General features: G+C 45.5%; 1 protein-coding gene across 3 annotated transcripts in view; it reads left to right on the top strand.

Annotated features, from left to right (window-relative positions):
- Nucleotides 1-18,543, top strand: part of LOC140715178 (slit homolog 1 protein-like) — a 322,282-nt gene that overhangs the window by 29,648 nt on the left and 274,091 nt on the right. The gene's annotated exons all lie outside the window — the stretch shown is intronic.

Below are 18,543 nucleotides of genomic sequence, written 5' to 3' on the forward strand. Positions count from 1 at the left end.
AACACATTTCATGAACTATGTCTGTGATAATAATAATCCTGATTCTGAATGTAAGGGTTGATAAGTTAATTGGCCAGTGTACATTTCCGTTAGTGTGTGAGTGAGGGGTAGAATCTGGGGAGTGCTGATGAGAGGAATGAAATGTTATTGGTGTGCATAGAACATCATGGTACAGCACAGGTCCTTCAGCTTATCATGTTGTGCCGACTTTTTTTTTTGTAATTTATTTTTTTATTGAAGTTCATCATCAAACAAACATTTCCATAAGATGTATTTCAGACATTGTACCTATATGTCGTATAATCGTATATATTACAAATCTCCACAAAGTATTTATCTGAGGTATACACTTATAGAAAAGAGTGGAAAGGAAAAACAAGCAAAAGGAAAAAACCTATGTACCTCTTTAAGGTGCCGACCTTATAACTTACTTTAAGATCAACCCAACCCTTTCCTCCCACATAGCCCTCCACCTTTCTTTCATCCAGGTGCAGATCTAAGAGTTTCTTAAATGCCCCCAATGTATCTGCCTCTACCACCACCCCTGGCAGGGTGTTCCACACACTCATCAATCTCTGTAAAAAAAAAACCCTACCTCTGACATCCCCCCTCTATACTTTCCTCCCATCTCCTTAAAAATTACGCCCCCTTGCATTAGCCATTTCTGCCCTGGGATGAATATCTCTGGCTGTCCACTTGTCCTGTCCCTCTACAGAAGTTTGTCAGAGCTCTAGGTGACATGCTGAACCTATGCAAACTTCTAAAGAAGTAGTGGTGCTGTCATTCCTTCTTTGTGATGTGCCTTACATGCTGGTCCCAGGGCATACCCTTTGATATGTAAACATCAGGACATCTGAACCTCCATAGCTCTCGCCAGCAGAAGCCCCCTGTGAACGTTTGGGGCCATCAAATGGAAACGTGGACCCTGGTTGTCACTGGGCACGTGGGCATCACCCTGCTGAGGAGGATGTGCTACCAGTATTTCCTCCTGACTATTTCTGATCTCCGGCACCCTGAATATTTGGCTTTTACTGATGGTCATTGTCTCCCATATCCAGATGAGAGAGATACAGCATGGAAACAGGCCCTTTGGCCCAACAAATCTGTGCTGGCTATCAACCACCCATTTATGAGGTTAATATACAGGGTTAACGGCGGGAGTCTTAGAAGCGTGGAGGGATCTTGGGGGGTCCATGGGCACAGTTCCCTCAAAGTTGCCACACAAGTTGATAGAGTGGTTAAGAAAGCTTATGGTGTGTTGACCCTCATTAGTTCATGGACTGACTTCAAGAGTTGTACGGTTATGTTCCAGCTCCATAAACCTCTGGTTAGACCACATTTGGAGTATTATGTTTAGTTCTGGTCAGAATTAGAATCAAGTTTAATATCACTGGAATATGTTGTGGAATTGGCTGTCTTGTGGCAGTCATACAATACATAATAGAAATTAACATGAATTACAGTAAATAAACATATATTGTTAAATCAAGTAAGTAGTGTAAAAATAGAAATAAAAAAGTACTGAGGTAGTTTTCATGGTTTCAACGTCCATTCAGAAATCGGATGGCAGAGGGGAAGAAGCTGTTCCTGAATCCTTGAGTGTGTGCCTTCAGGCTCCTGTACCTCCTTCCTGATGGTAGCAATGAGAAGAGGACATCAGAGTGATGTCCTTAATGATGGACGCCGCCTTTTTGAGGCATCACTCCTTGAAGGTGTCCTGGAAACGAAGGAGGCTAGTGGCCATGATGGAGCTGACTGAATTTAGAACTCTCTCTAGCTGATTTCAATCCTGTGCAGTAGCCCCCTCCCCACCGTACCAGACAGTGATGCAGCCAGTTAATGCTTTCCACAGTACATCTGTAGAGATATGTAAGTGTCTTTGGTGACATACCAAATCTCCTCAAATTCCTAATGAAGTATAGCTGCTGTTGTGCCTTCTTTGTAGGTGCATTAACATGTTGGGTCCAGGATAGACTTCAGAGATATTGCCCCCCAGGAACTTGAAATTGCTCACTCTTTCTACTTCTGATCCCTCTATGGGGACTTGTCTGTGTTCCCTTGTCTTAACCTTCCTGAAGTCCACCATCAGTTCTGACGTTGAGTGCAAGGTTGTTGCTGTGACACTACTCAACTAGCTGCTATACAGGTTTCTCGTTCTTATACGTCCTTTCATCACCATCTGCCAACAATAGTTGTATCGTCAGCAACTTAATAGACGGCATTTGAGCTGTGCTTAGCCACACAGTCATGGATGTAGAGGGAGTAGAGCAGTGGGCTGATCACACCCCCTTGAAATGTGCCAGCGTTGATTGTCAGTGAGGTGGAGATGTCATTTTGCCACATTATAGGAAGGATGTGATAGTTTGTGTGTGTTTGCATGTGTGTGCGTGCATAGCCCATATAGCCCAGAATCCTCCGTGATCCATTTGTTTTAGAATGACCCTCCACATTGCGCTGGGTTCTTGGAGACGGCAGGCCACTGATCCCAGGGTAGACAGCGGAATCTCTTCATCTGCTTTCATCAACATGTGCGTGAGGTTGAGGGAAAATGCTTTCACTTTCTGCTGACAGTGGACCTTTTTGTTAAGCCTGGGCAGAGACATTTAATCATTTATGTTTTGTTTAATCAGGCCCATCTGAAAACAAACTTCTGTAACAGTTCGAGCAGAGATACTGTCAATGCCTCCCACGGACTGCCTCTTTGTTTCGCAATGTAGCATCCAGGGAATACCGCTCTTTGATGAGATACGAAATCATGGACCACTCTGCTCTCTTACTCGGAGTATTCTCTGAGAAGGCCTTACAAATAGCAGCAGTTTAAACAGATTCATTCACCTCACAAAGTGGATAACCACACTCACTTCAACTCTGAACTGATTCCATAATCTACACACTCACTTTCAAGAACTCTTTCCAACTCAAGTTCTCAGTATTAATTATTTACTTGCACAAGTTGTCTTCTTTTGCACATCGGCTGTTTGTCATCCTTGTTTATATATAGGTTTTCATAAGTTATAACCATATAACCATATAACAATTACAGCACGGAAACAGGCCATCTTGGCCCTTCTAGTCCGTGCCGATACTTACTCTCACAAGTTCTGATGTAGTTCTTCATTTTCCTGTAAATACCTGTGATGCACTATCAATAACTCTCGGAGACGGGAGGCGAACGATAGGCTTTTATTATCTGCAAGAGAGCATGATTAGCAGCAAGAGACCACCACACAACATCCTGGAGACTGAGGGGGGAGCAGTGCCTCCAATCGCCTTTATACAGGGGTCTGTGGGAGGAGCCACAGGAGCAGTCAGCAGAGGGGCATGTCCAGACAGGTATATGTAGTTCACCACAACCTGCTAGAAAATGAATCTCAGGGTAGTGTATGGTGACATATAGAAACTTTGATAATAAATTTACTTCGACTTTGAGATTATCCTGGAGAATTGGCAGGAGTGTTGGTATCTGTGGAGGAACCTTGGCTGAAATGGTACCTTCTCTCCTTTCTATTAACTTTGAAAAGGGTCAACGTGTTCCTGGAACTGAAACCCTTTAGTTCTGCAGTGCAGACCCTGTGCTAGTATTTTTCTCTGAACTTAGCTTTCTGTAGGATCTTTAAACTGTGGGACAGAGTTAGTGTCTTGGTCCAAACTCTTATCAAACATAGGGTGAAATGTAATGAAATCAAGGTGGAAGAGAGAGAGAGGGTGGGGAGGAAGATTCAAAGTACTTTTATTATCAAAGAGTGGAGACAGAGTACAATTCTGAGATCCATCCTCCCACAGACAGCCACGAAACGAAGACCACGGAACCCATTCAAACACCCAATGCGCGAGGAAAGAACAAATTGCGCAAACAGCAAAAAGCACGAGGACAACACATAGAATTTCAAACATGAACCCAGGAGCCCGGTGGTATTCCGTTTGGTTCAGTTCAGTGTTGTGCTGCTAACCCATTGCCGGCCACAAGGCGAAGCATTCTTCGCTGAAGCTCCCCAGACCGCATCAATCGACCAATCAAATCGTTCAGAAACATGTGCATTATTAACACCAACATCCTCCTGAATGAGTCTGCAGCCCCCCCGATCAATCCCTGTGGGATGAGTCTGCAGCCCCTCCAATCAATCCCTGTGGGATGAGTCTGCAGCCCCTCCAATCAATCCCTGTAGGATGAGTCTGCAGCCCCTCCAATCAATCCCTGTGGGATGAGTCTGCAGCCCCTCCAATCAATCCCTGTGGGATGAGTCTGCAGCCCCTCCAATCAATCCCTGTGGGATGAGTCTGCAGCCCCTCCAATCCCTGTGGGATGAGTCTGCAGCCCCTCCAATCAATCCCTGTGGGATGAGTCTGCAGCCCCTCCAATCCCTGTGGGATGAGTCTGCTGCCCCTCCAATCAATCCCTGTGGGATGAGTCTGCTGCCCCTCCAATCAATCCCTGTGGGATGAGTCTGCAGCCCCTCCAATCAATCCCTGTGGGATGAGTCTGCAGCCCCTCCAATCAATCCCTGTGGGATGAGTCTGCTGCCCCTCCAATCAATCCCTGTGGGATGAGTCTGCAGCCCCTCCAATCCCTGTGGGATGAGTCTGCTGCCCCTCCAATCAATCCCTGTGGGATGAGTCTGCAGCCCCTCCAATCCCTGTGGGATGAGTCTGCTGCCCCTCCAATCAATCCCTGTGGGATGAGTCTGCAGCCCCTCCAATCAATCCCTGTGGGATGAGTCTGCAGCCCCTCCAATCCCTGTGGGATGAGTCTGCTGCCCCTCCAATCAATCCCTGTGGGATGAGTCTGCTGCCCCTCCAATCAATCCCTGTGGGATGAGTCTGCAGCCCCTCCAATCAATCCCTGTGGGATGAGTCTGCAGCCCCTCCAATCAATCCCTGTGGGATGAGTCTGCAGCCCCTCCAATCAATCCCTGTGGGATGAGTCTGCTGCCCCTCCAATCAATCCCTGTGGGATGAGTCTGCAGCCCCTCCAATCAATCCCTGTGGGATGAGTCTGCAGCCCCTCCAATCCCTGTGGGATGAGTCTGCAGCCCCTCCAATCAATCCCTGTGGGATGAGTCTGCAGCCCCTCCAATCCCTGTGGGATGAGTCTGCTGCCCCTCCAATCAATCCCTGTGGGATGAGTCTGCTGCCCCTCCAATCAATCCCTGTGGGATGAGTCTGCAGCCCCTCCAATCAATCCCTGTCGGATGGATTCCAATCTTCCTGCACTTTTCTCTGGTGGTGGAGAGAGGGATCAAACACAGGCATATGGCGCCTAACACCTGCCTGTCCTCCGCTCTTGTCCTCGTTGTCTTCAACCTTGCTTGATGCCTCAGTAGGAGAGACGCAATGGAGTCAAATAATGGCTCGTGCCCTCACACAACGCTCCAAACTTCACCGAACCCCCTCGGAGACAGGAATGTGCCAGATTGTATAATTGATCCAAAAGCACACCATCAAAATGTAAATCACAGGTGGTGGTGGTGGTGGTGGTTGTGTGTGTGTGTGTGTGTGTGTGTGTGTGTGTGTGTGTGTGTGTGTGTGTGTGTGTGTGTGTGTGTGTGTGTGTGTGTGTGTGTGTGTGTGTGTGTGTGTACACCCTTAACTCCTGGTGGATTTTCTCGGGGCATCGTCATGACAAACTTTTTGCACCGATCCTTTTGGTGATTGCTCATCGTAGGGTGTGTCTTGGGCATCTGAAACCGGCAGAGCCCATCCCTCTCCAGGTTTTTTCAAGTTGCTAGCTCAACACTCAACCCAGGCATGGGTGGAGAGCATGCAAGGGAGCCGGCCGGATTTGAACTCGGCACCCGAGGTCCAGCACTGCTGCCACTATGCCACAGCTTAGTAGTAGAATCATATTTAAAAGAGGTAGTTTTGTAAACTATCTGCAGGGCATCACTATTGGTCGTGTTATCCACTGGTGCTTTCTTGAAACATAAGCTAGTGTGAGTTTGACAAAGTTTATTAACATTGAGAAATATCAATACTAATACTGTGCTGACCTTTTAGCCCACTCTACAATCAATCTAACTCTTTCCTTCTACATAGCTCTTGAACTCAATTCCCAAACTAAGCTCCATATGCCTTCTTAACCAAGGGTGACCAGAGTAGGACAATCCCCTCACTGTCTGTGCTGTCAGGACTTGGGGGGCTGAGGCTGAGCAGACTAGGATCTTATTCCTCGGACCGCATAGGATCTCATCGAAGTGTATAAAATCATGAGGGGGCATTGACAGGTTGAACACACACATCCCCGGAGTTGGGGATCAAGACCCAGAATCAAGAATCTCCAACATTTTAGGAGCAGCTACTTGCCCTTCACCATCAGATTTCTGAATGGTCCATGAACGCTAGCTCACTATTTTGCTCTCTTTTTGCAGTATTTATTTATTTTTTCCCATCTTTCTTGCACCCAATGGTAATGTTATTTATTATTTACCTATAGCTTATTGATTGAGATACAGCATGGAACAGGCCCTTCCAGCCCTTTGAGTTGGGCCACGCCGCCCAACAATCCGCCGATATAATCCAAACCTAATCGTGGGACAATTAATAATGACTAAATAACCGGCATGTCTTTGGACTGTGGGAGGAAACCCATGTGGTCAGGGGAAGAACAGACAAACTCCTTACAGGCAGTGGTGGGAATTGAACCTGGGTCACCTGTACTGTAAAGTGTTGGGACAACCACTACGCTATTGTGCTGCCCATTTTTACATATTGCACTGTTTGGTCACCAGAAAACAACAAATTTTATGACATACATCAGTGATTGTAAACCTGATTCTGATAAGTTTAAGATGGGGGGGGGGGGTAAAATATAATAAGAACTTGAGGAAAAATGTTTTACACCAAGGGTGGTATCTACGTGAAATCAGTTGTCAGAGGGCGGTATAACAACAACTTTTAAAAAAGCATTTGGACAGGGTCGTGGATGGGAAAGCTTTAGCAGCTTATGGACCAAATACAGGCAAATGGGCCGAGCTTGGATGAAGCATATTGGTTGTCAGGGATCAGATGGGCCGAAGGGCCTGCATCATGCACTGTGGCTCTGCGGTTGAGATGAATTTTGTAATTTAAAAGAAGTTTGTTCCGTTTATTTCTTACCCTGATTATATAGGGAGAAGTTGCTACAGAGTTTGTGTTAATTGCTTTTTTTAAAACTTAAGTTTTAACTTAGGGATACAGCACGGCAACAAGCCCTTCCAGTTCAACAAGCCTGCATGGCTCAAGTACACTGTGTGACCAATTAACCTATGAACCTGTACATCTTTGGAATGTGGGAGGAAACCGGAGCACCCGGAGAAAACCCACGTGGTCACGGGGAGAACGTACAAACTCCTTACAGACAGTTTCAGGAATTGAACCCCAACCGCTACTGCACCGCACATTAAATCAATTTTAAATCAACTGTTTACTGAGCAATTTACCCAATTCCATTTTCCAATGCACGGTTTAGTGAGATACAAGATCAGCTAACCTACCGTTTAGGCGGCGGCGATGAGACGGCGATGAGACGGCGGTGCCCTAACCAACGCACACACTCCTTTTCTATTTAACCATTTCAATGATGTGGATTCATTGGCAAGGCCAGCATTTATTGCCCATCCCTAACTGTTCTTCTACTGAGAAGGCTCTAAGGAGTTAACCACATTAGCAGGTCTACAGTCAGATATAGGCCAAACCATATAAGAATAGCAGATTTCCTTCCTGGAATTACTACGATAAATCTGGTATGTGTTATGGCGTGCTTTTGAGACCAACATTTTTCAAAATCAGAATTGTTGTAAAATTTGTTTTTTTATGACAACAGCAGAATGCAAAATTATGATAAGTTACAACAATAAATAGTGAAAACGCAGAATAGTGAGATAGTGTTCATGGACCATTCAGAAATCTGATGGTGGAGGGGAAGACGTGTGTGTGTGTCTGTGTCTTCAGGCTCCTATACATCCTCCAGAATATTCCTAACCCAGTTCTGTAAAATTTAGGACTCCAGATTTCAGATTAGTTTATTGTCATAAACGTCAGGCTGCAATGATATTCCTTGTTCACATGAAGAAGCAAAATCAGAGTTGGAATCAGGTTTATTATCACAGATGTACAGTACAGTGCCTATAAGTAGTATTCACTCTTCTTGGAAGTTTTCATGTTTTATTGTTTTACAACATTGAATCACAGTTGGCTTTTCTGATACTGATCAACAGAAAATACTCTTTTGTGTCAAAGTGTAAACATATTTCTACAAATTGGTCTAAATTTATTACAATTATTAAATACAAAATAATTGCATAATTACTCTCCCTTTTCAAGTCAGTATTTATTAGATGCACCTTTGGCAGCAATTACGGCCTTGAGTCTGTGTGGATAGGTCTCTATCAGCTTTGCACATCTGGGCACTGCAATTTCCCCCCATTCTTCTTTACAAAACTGCTCAAGCTCTGTCAGATTGCATGGGGATCGTGAGTGAACAACCCTTTTCAACCACAAATTCTCAACAGGAATGAGGTCTGGATCTGACTTGTCTACTCCAGGACATTAACTTTGTTGTTTTTAAGCCATTCCTGTGTAGCTTCGGCTTTATGCTTGGGGTCATTGTCTTGCTGGAAAACAAATTTTCTCCCTAGTCGCAGTTCTCTTGCAGGCTGCATCAGGTTTTCCTGCAGGATTTCCCTGAATTTTGCTGCATTCAGTTTACCCCCTAACTTCACAAGCCTTCCAGGGCCTGATGCAGTGAAGCATCCCCACAGCCTGATGCAGTCTTCACCATGCTTCACAGTAGGGATAGTGGGTTTTGATGATGTGATGTTTGGCTTACACCAAACATAATGTTTAGTCTGACGACCAAAAAGCTCAAGTTTAGTTTCATTAGGCCACAGAACTTTCTTCCAGCTGACTTCAGAGTTCCACATGCCATCTGCAATCTCTAGCCGAGATTTCATGTGAGGTTTTTTTTAAAACAGTGGCTTTCTCTTTGTCACTCTTCCATAAAGTTGCAACTAGTGATGCACCCGGGCAACAGTTGTATGCAATCTCTCCCATCTCAGCCTCTGAAGCTTGTAACTCCTCCAGAGTTGTCATAGGCCTCTTGGTGGCCTCCCTCACTAGTCCCCTTCTTGCACAGTCACTCAGTTTTTGAGGACGGCCTGCTCTAGGTAGATTTATAGCTGGACCACATTCTTTCCATTCCTTAATGATCGACTTAACTGTACTCCAAGGGATATTCAGGGACTTGGAAATTTTCTTGTATCCATCTCCTGACTTGTGCTTTGCAATAACCTTTTTCATGTAGTTATTTGGAGTGTTCTTTTGTCTTCCTGATATAGTTCTTACCAGGGTACTGACTCACCAGTAGTTAAACCTTCCAGATACAGGTGTATTTTTACTACAATTAATTGAAACACCTTGACTGCACACAGTTGTTCTCCTTTTAACTAATTACTGTGACTTCTGAAACCAATTGGCTGTTCCAGTGATGATTTGGTGTGTCATATTAAAGGGAGCAAATACTTAATTAATCAGCTGTGATCCACCAGCATTTTGTGTGTGTTACTTAATTAATCAATTATTTTGTGTTTTATATTTGTAATTAATTTAAATCACTTTGTTTTCACTTTGACATGAAAGAGTCTTTTTCTGTTGATTAGTATAAAAAAAGCCAAATTAAATCCACTGTGATTCAATGTTGTAAAAAAATAAAACATGAAAACTTCCAGTGGTGGGGGGGGGGGGGGGAGCGGAAGTGGGTGGATTCTTTTTAAAGGCACTATATGTCATGAAATTTGTTTTTTTGTGACCATCATACAGTGCAATACATAAAGGTTACTACAAGTGACAAAAATGAATAACACCTGGAATGTTCTGCCTGTTATGGTGGTAGAGAGAACTACTTCAGAGGTGTTTAAGAGACATTTAGATAGGCACATGGATGTGAGGAAGATGGAGGGATATGGACATGGTGTAGGTAGGAGGGATTAGCGTTTGGGGGGGTTTTTGCTTTGCTTTTTAGCTGGTTCAGCACAACATTGTGGGCTGAACGGCCCATTCCTGTGCTGTACTGTTCTATGCTCTATGTCAATAGTGCGAAAGAGGAACGATGAGGTAGTGTTCAAGCGCTTATTTAATGGTTGGGGGGGGTAAGAAGCCATTCTTAAAATGTCGAGTATGTGTCTTCTGGCTCCTATACCTCCTCCCTGATGGTAGTAATGAGAAGAGGGCATGTTCTGGATGGTGGGGGTCCGTAATGATGGATGCTGTTTTATTGAGACCCTGCTTTTTGAAGATGTCCTTGAAGGTTGGGAGGCTTGTGCCCATGATGGAGCTGGCTGAGTCCACGATTCTCTGTGGCCCCTTTCAATCCAAGTCCTGATTTATAGTATTTGGATTTACATACTAAAACCCAAGGTGGCATTCAAGTCCACCCCTCTGGATCCGTTCTCCAGAACTCGAGCTGCTGCTCCGGTAACCTAACCGTCCCTCACGACTCTTTACCTCCACGCACCCTCAGGTCCTGAATTCACATTGGCCCTTAACCCCGCCGCAATCACACCTTGACCTTCAGACCCCAGTCAGCACCCCATCTTGTGCACGGGGCTCTGTGACCTCTAGCTCCCTACACATGACATGGTGACATCTAGATGCGTGCCCTCTAACCCCATTTCCCCCCATAATGGGTGGGCATCAAAGTTCAAAACTCAAAGTAAATTTATTATCAAAGTACATATGTGTGACCATATACAACCCTGACATTAACTTGCTTATGGGCATTCACAGTAAAGACAAGAAACACAATAAATTCAATGAAGGACCGCCCCGACAGGACAGACGACCAACCAATGTGCAACAGACGAAAATCTGTGCAAATACAAAGAGAAAAAAAGTAAAAGAATAATAATAAAGGAGCAATAATTATCAAGAGCATGAGATGGAGGGTCCTTGAAAGTATGTCCATAGGTTGTGAGAACACCTCACTGATGGGAGAGTAAAGCTGAGTGAAACTAACCCTTCAGGTTCAAGAGTCTGATGGTTGAGGGACAATAACTGCTGCTAAACCTGGTGGTCTAAGTCCTGAGGCTCCAGTACCTTCTTCCTACAATACCGGTAGGCCACTCCCTCTCTACTATGTATTAACCTTGAACTACTGAAGTTAGACTCCCACAAACCTCACACTTTGGTCAGACGAGCCTTTGCTATTAATTTGATTTACACTCAGCGGCCACTTGAATAGGTACACCTGCTCGTTAATGCAACTATCGAATCAGCCAATCGTGTGGCAGCAACGCACTGCAGAAAAGCATGCAGACAGGGTCAAGGGGTTCAGTTATTATTCAGACCAATCATCAGAATGAGGAAGAAATCTAAATGACTTTGACTGTAGAATGATTATTGGTGCCAGACAGGGTGGTTTGAGTATCTCAGAAACTGCTGATCTCCTGGGATTTTCACACACTAGTCTCTGGAGTTTGCAGGGAATGGTGCGGGAAAAAAATCCAGTAAGTGGCAGTTCTGTGGGCAAAAATGAGAGAGGTCAGAGGAGAATGGCCAGACGGGTTCAAACTGACAGGAAGGCAACAGTAACTCAAATAGCCACACATTACAACAGTGGTGTGCAGAGCATTATCTCTGAATGCACAACACATTGAACCTTAAGTGGACGAGTTACAGCAGCAGCAAACCATGAACGTGCACACAGTGGCCTCTTCATTAGGTACAGGAGGTACATAATAAGGAGGCCATGAGTGTATTTTACTTTCCACCTCCTGTCTTCTTTTTAATTTGCCAATTGAGCTTGGATAAGAGGGTGGTCGGTCAACTTCCAGTCTCTCTTTCCAGTAACCACAAGCAGTGAGGTTCTTCCCTGTCTATTGTTTGTTATCAGTTTGTGTTTACAACATTTCTCAGCCATTGCAATCTAACAACAAGGTAGGAACAATCTTTATGTCTGTGCAGTCCAACAACCCACAGAGCTTGCCTCACCGAACATCAGCCTTTGTCACAGAATCAGATAAAACAGCATTTACAAAGAGTCTTTCATTTATTCCTTCCAGAATCGTCCCATTGTTTAAAGCTCTTCTCAGGTTTTTCCCAGTGCTTTAGCCTCTACATAACTTACTGCACGGATCTACTGGTTGGACATTGCAGCAAGCAGGTGAGATCACTGCATGAGAACTCCAGAGCAGCACACACTGGAGGAACTCAGCAGGTCAGGCGGCATCCATGAAGCAAAATGACCAGTCAACGTTTTCGGGCTGGGACCCCTCAGAAGAACTTCATCACTGAAAGAATTCCCTTTATCCGGAATTCAAAGTTCAAAGTCAATTTTATTATCAAAGTATACGTAGATCACCACACCAAGATTCATTTTCCTGTGGGCATACTCAGCAAATCTATTGAATAGTAACTGTAACAGGATCAATGAAAGATCAACCAGAGTGCAGAAGACAATAAACCGTGAGAATGCAGATATAAATAAATACCAATAATTAATGAGAACATGAGATAATGAGATAAACTGTGAGATCATTGGTGGTAGGGGCATTCCTTGATGGGGCAAGAGAGTATAGTTATCGTTTTCTATTCAAGAGCCTGATGGTCGAGGAGTAGTAACTGTTTTTGAAGCTGGTGGTGTGAGTTCTGAGGGTCCTGTACCTTCTACCCGATGGTGTCAGCGAGAAGAGAACATGTCCCGGGTGCGGGGATCTCTGATGATGGATACTGCTTTCCTACAACAGCGTTCAAAGCAGATGTTAACTGTTTTTCTCTCTTTCAATTCCACTTCCCGTTCCCATTCCAACATGTCTGTCCATGTCCTCCTCTGCTGCCACGATGAGGCCACAGTCATGTTGGAGGAGCAACACCTCATATTCTGTCTGGGTAGCCATCAAGCTGATGGCTTGAACATCGATTTCTGTAACTTCCAGTCATTTCAACCTCATCTCCCTTCTCTCATTTTCCACTCCCCATTCTGGTTCTCCTCTCCGCCCTAATCTTCCTTTTACCTGCCCATCACCTCCCTCTGATCCCCACCCCCCAACTCTTTCCCCTTCCTTCAATGTTCCACTGCCCTCTCCTATTAGATCCCTTCTTCCTTGGCCCTTTACCCCCTTCTACCTATCCGCTCTCAGTTTCTTACTTCATCCTCCTTCTCCACCCACCTCCCTCACCTTGTGTCACCTATCCCTGCCCCTCCCTTCACTTCTTGTCTTCCTTCCCCCTTCCTTTCCAATCCTGATAGAGGGTCTTAGCCCAAAATGTTTACTGATTATTCTGCTTCAGCCTTTTTTGTGTGTTGCTCAGAAGAAAGAAGTAGGCTTTTCCTTGGGACTCTCTACCTTAGGGACCTGGGGGGACCTAGTCAGTCGAGACGAAGATCAATAAACGTATGGATATTGAATGAGATTAAGTAGCGAGATTAGCTTTATTTGTCACATGTACTTTGAAATGTGGAGAAACAAAATGCTGGAGAAACTCAGCAGGTCAGGCAGCATCTACGGAAATGAATAAAGTGTCGTCGTTTCAGGCTGAGACCCTTCTTCAGGGCTGAATAGGAAGGGGGGAGGTACCAGAATAAAAAGGTGGGGGGGAGGGGAAGGAGGCTAGCTGGAAGGCGATAGGTGAAACCAGGTGGATGGGAAAAGTAAAGACGCTGGAGAAGAAGGAGTCTGTAGGAGAGGAGAGTGGACCAGAGGAGAAAGGGAAGGAGGAGGGGAACCAGGGGAAGTGATAGGTGGATGAGTGGGGAGTAGAGGATGTGGGGGGGGGGGGGGAATTTGTTTACTAGAAGGAGAAATTGATATTCATGCCATCAGGTTGGAGGGTATCCAGATGGAATATAAGGTGTTACTCCTCCACCCTGAGGGTGGCCTCATCTTGGCACAAGAGAAGGCGATGGGCCAACACATTGGGAATGAAATGTGTTGCTTGTGTCAAGTCACTCCAGCAAGGATTGTGCTGGACAGCCCACAAGTGGCTAAGCTCACAGGATCTTATACATAGAGTATGTTTCAAAGAAGAACCCTCTCACCCTTCTCAACCCAACAGATACAAGCCTTGTCTGTCCACCCCTTCCTTGTAAGACAACCATTGGACTAAAGATTAGTTTTATTCATCCCATGTACATCAAGACATACAGTGAGATGTGTCAATTTGCGTCAATGGTCATCACAGTCCGAGGATTTGCTGGGGGCAGCCTATAAGTGTTGTGTGTTAACATAGCATGCCCACTACATACTAACCTCAACCCTTATTGTATATCTTTGGAATGTGCAAGGAAACCGGAATGCCCAGTGGAAACCCACGTAGTCACGGGGAGATTGTACAAACTCCTTACAGAAAGCGCTGGGAATCAATCTCTGGTTGTTGAACATTGACAATGTAAAGCGATTGGGCTAATCACCATGTGGGGATGAGTGGGGATGTTCCAGAAGATGGTGTTGAGGTAGAAAATCTCAATGAATGGGAATACAAATCCATAATTCCTTGAAAGGGCGTCAGGTAGATGGGGCCACAATGAAAGCTTCTGGCACATTGGCCTTCATAAACAAAAGTACTGAGTACAGAAGATGAGGCGTTATGTTGTAGTTGAATAAGACATTGGTGAGGCCTAATTTGGAGATCTGTGTGCAGTTTTGATCATCTACCTACAGGAAAGATGTAAATAAGATTCGTAAAATTTACAAGGATGTTGCCGGGACTTGAGGACTGATTTATAAGATAAAGATTGAATAGATTAGGACTTTATTCGCTGGAGCATAAGAGAATGAGGGGAGATTGGATAGAATGCAAAATTATGAGTGGTATAGATAGGGGAAATGCAAGCAATTTTTTATTTACCCTGAGGGTGGGTGTGACTAGAACTAGAGGTCATGGGTTAAGGGTGAAAGGTGAAGTGTTTAAGGGGAAACATCAGAGAGTGGTGCGAGTGTGGAACGAGCTACCAGCAGAAATTGTGGATGCAGGTTTGATTTCAACATTTAGGACAAATTTGGATAGGTACATGGATGGGAGGGGTTTGAAGGGCTAATATCTGGGTCCAGGTTGATGGGACTATGTAGAATAATGGTCCGGCATGGGTTAAATGGGCTGAAGGGCCTGATTCTGTGCTGTAGTGTTCCATGACTATGGTGGAGTGGTCTGGAAGGATGGGTGGTCCTGTTCCTGTTCCAAGATCCATTGTTCCTAAATGCACCAGTAGGAAGGTGTAGAATTGGACGAGTGGCCCTCTCTATCCGCGTATTGTGAAGTGGAAGACAATGTGATAATGCTATCACTACTCAGCTGAGTGATATATGAGCACTGAAGAGAAGAATGACTTAAGGTGACCTCGTTTTAGAGCAAGGGAATAAAAAAAAACCTGGAACCACTCTAAGAATAGCTGTTGGAGATAATCCATCTGAGTAACTTGCCTTTCCTCTTTGTCTGCCTCTCTTGACCTTGATCCCTTCAGGAGCTGCACTCAATCAGAGAGGTAGCTTCCCCCTCATTACCTTCCCTGCGGGAGTGTGATTGTGTGTTAGGCCCACGTGCTTGCAAAACTTCACAGTACATGCAAACTCAATTAACTTATAAATTGAGTCCAAGCCCCTGGAAAGCTTCACCTGTGACTATATCCCTCCTTTTATCTCTCCGGTTTGATCACTTTATTTGGTTTAGTTTATTATTGGTACGTGTGAAAAGCTTGCATATTATTACACTGGGCATTCAGGTAGAATAGGTAAAGCGTAACAATGCAGAATAAACAGTAAAAACTATCCAAAAAAAGTGATAAAAGAACATAGACCATTTCAGCACAGTGCAAGCTCACAATGTACCAAGCTTCTAACCTACTCTAAAATCAATCTAACCCTTCCCTTCCACTTAACCCTCCATTTTTCTATTGTCCATGTGCCTAAAAGTTTCTTAAATGTCCCTGATGTTTTAGCCAATGAGGTAGTGGATTGTGAGGTGGAGTCCGTACAAGAGGGGTTAGCACAATGCTTTAAAGCGCCAGTGACCCGGGTTCATTTCCCTCCGCTGTCTGTAAGGAGTTTGTACGTTCTCCCCGTGAGTGCGTAGGTTTCCTCTGGCTGCTCCACATCCCTCCCACATTCTGAAGACGTACAGGTTAGTAGGCTAATTGTACACGTGGGTGTGATTTACTGGTGGGGGCTCACTCGGATGGAAGAACCTATTACTGTGCTGTATCTCCGATAAAAGCAAAAATAAAATCATGAGATCTGTTCAAAAGCCTGACGTCGATAAATTTCACGACATATGCCGGTGATATTAAATCTGATTCTGATCAGAGGGATTGAATCTGCCCTTCAGCCTCGGGGTACGCGCTTTCATGTTTTTGCGTTTTCGGCCCGATGGGAGAGGGGAGAAGAGAGGAGGCCCAGGGTGGGTGATTATGCTGGCTGCTTTACGGAGGCAGTGAGAAGAGTCCACAGAGGCTGGCTTCCACGATGTGCTGAGCTGTGTCCACAGCTCTCTGCAGTTGCCGAACCAAGCCGACGAGACAGACTGCTTTCTATGGTGCATCGATATCGTTGATGACATGCTGGCAGCCTGCTGTTTGGAATAGTTTCTCTCCTCCTCAAGTCTCCAGGGAGGGATTCATCCATTACTTACTGTGTTGTGTGCATGTAGAACTTTAGAGCACTATGTAGAGTCATTGAGTCTTAGAAGTGTCAACAAAGAAACAGGCCCTTCGGCCCTCCATTCCCATTCTGACCTCCACATGCCCATCTATGCTAACCCTATTTACCTGTCCTTGGTCCATATTCTCTACTTCTTGTGTTCCTAGAGAAATCACATCCCCACTATTTTTCTCTGCAATCTGTTCCCTCCACGTTTTCCTCAGATTCTACCCCTCACTCACACACTAGGGGCAATCTACCACTAACCCACTTCCATGCATGTGGGAGCACCCGAGGGAAACTCCACACACGGAACAGCAGCGGGTCCGGATCGAACCATGGTCACTGGAGCTGCATGGTGGCATCTCAGCTGACTTCAGCGTGGTATAGCAGAGGGAAAAATGGCTTGTAAATCTCCTCGAAAGATGCCATGTGGACCAGGTGCTGAATAAGGCCTATGGCACCCTTGCCTGCATTGGTTGGGGCATTGAGTACGAGTGTGAGAGTAAGGAAGTCACATCTTTGAACAGGCCACATTTAGAGTATTGTGGTTACCCAATTACAGAAACGATGTGGAGGCTTTGGAGAGGAGGTTTACCAAGATCTTACCGATTGATTTTTCAGACGGAGACTCTTCATGAAGGGTCTTGGCCAAAAGAGTCAACTGTTTATTCCTCTCCACAGACGCTGCCCGACCTGCTGAGTTTCTCCAGCATTTTGTGTATGTTGCTCTGGCCTTCCAGCATCTGCAGAATCTCTCGTGTTTACCGAGATGTTGCCTGGATTAGAGGGAATGAATAACAAAGGGACGTTAGACAAATTTGAGTTGTTTACAGCTGAGGGTCAGATCTGATAGATCTGATAAATCCCACACTCCCAGGGCAGGGACAGTATGTGTTAGATACAGAGTGAAGCTCCCTCTACACTGTCCCATCACACACTCCCAGGACAGGGACAGCATGGGTTAGATACAGAGTGAAGCTCCCTCTACACTGTCCCATCACACACTCCCAGGACAGGGACAGCACGGGTTAGATACAGAGTGAAGCTCCCTCTACACTGTCCCATCACACACTCCCAGGATAGGGACAGCACGGGTTAGATACAGAGTGAAGCTCCCTCTACACTGTCCCATCACACACTCCCAGGACAGGGACAGCATGGGTTAGATACAGAGTGAAGCTCCCTCTACACTGTCCCATCACACACTCCCAGGACAGGGACAGCACGGGTTAGATACAGAGTGAAGCTCCCTCTACACTGTCCCATCACACACTCCCAGGATAGGGACAGCACGGGTTAGATACAGAGTGAAGCTCCCTCTACACTGTCCCATCACACACTCCCAGGACAGGGACAGCATGGGTTAGATACAGAGTGAAGCTCCCTCTACACTGTCCCATCACACACTCCCAGGACAGGGACAGCACGGGTTAGATACAGAGTGAAGCTCCCTCTACACTGTCCCATCACACACTCCCAGGGCAGGGACAGTATGTGTTAGATACAGAGTGAAGCTCCCTCTACACTGTCCCATCACACACTCCCAGGGCAGGGACAGTATGTGTTAGATACAGAGTGAAGCTCCCTCTACACTGTCCCATCACACACTCCCAGGACAGAGACAGCACGGGTTAGATACAGAGTGAAGCTCCCTCTACACTGTCCCATCACACACTCCCAGGACACAGACAGTATAGGTTAGATACAGAGTGAAGCTCCCTCTACACTGTCCCATCACACACTCCCAGGACAGGGACAGTATGTGTTAGATACAGAGTGAAGCTCCCTCTACACTGTCCCATCACACACTCCCAGGACAGAGACAGCACGGGTTAGATACAGAGTGAAGCTCCCTCTACACTGTCCCATCACACACTCCCAGGACAGGGACAGTATGTGTTAGATACAGAGTGAAGCTCCCTCTACACTGTCCCATCAC

This window comes from Hemitrygon akajei, chromosome 23, assembly GCF_048418815.1.
Source record: "Hemitrygon akajei chromosome 23, sHemAka1.3, whole genome shotgun sequence".
NCBI classification, from domain to species: domain Eukaryota; kingdom Metazoa; phylum Chordata; class Chondrichthyes; order Myliobatiformes; family Dasyatidae; genus Hemitrygon; species Hemitrygon akajei.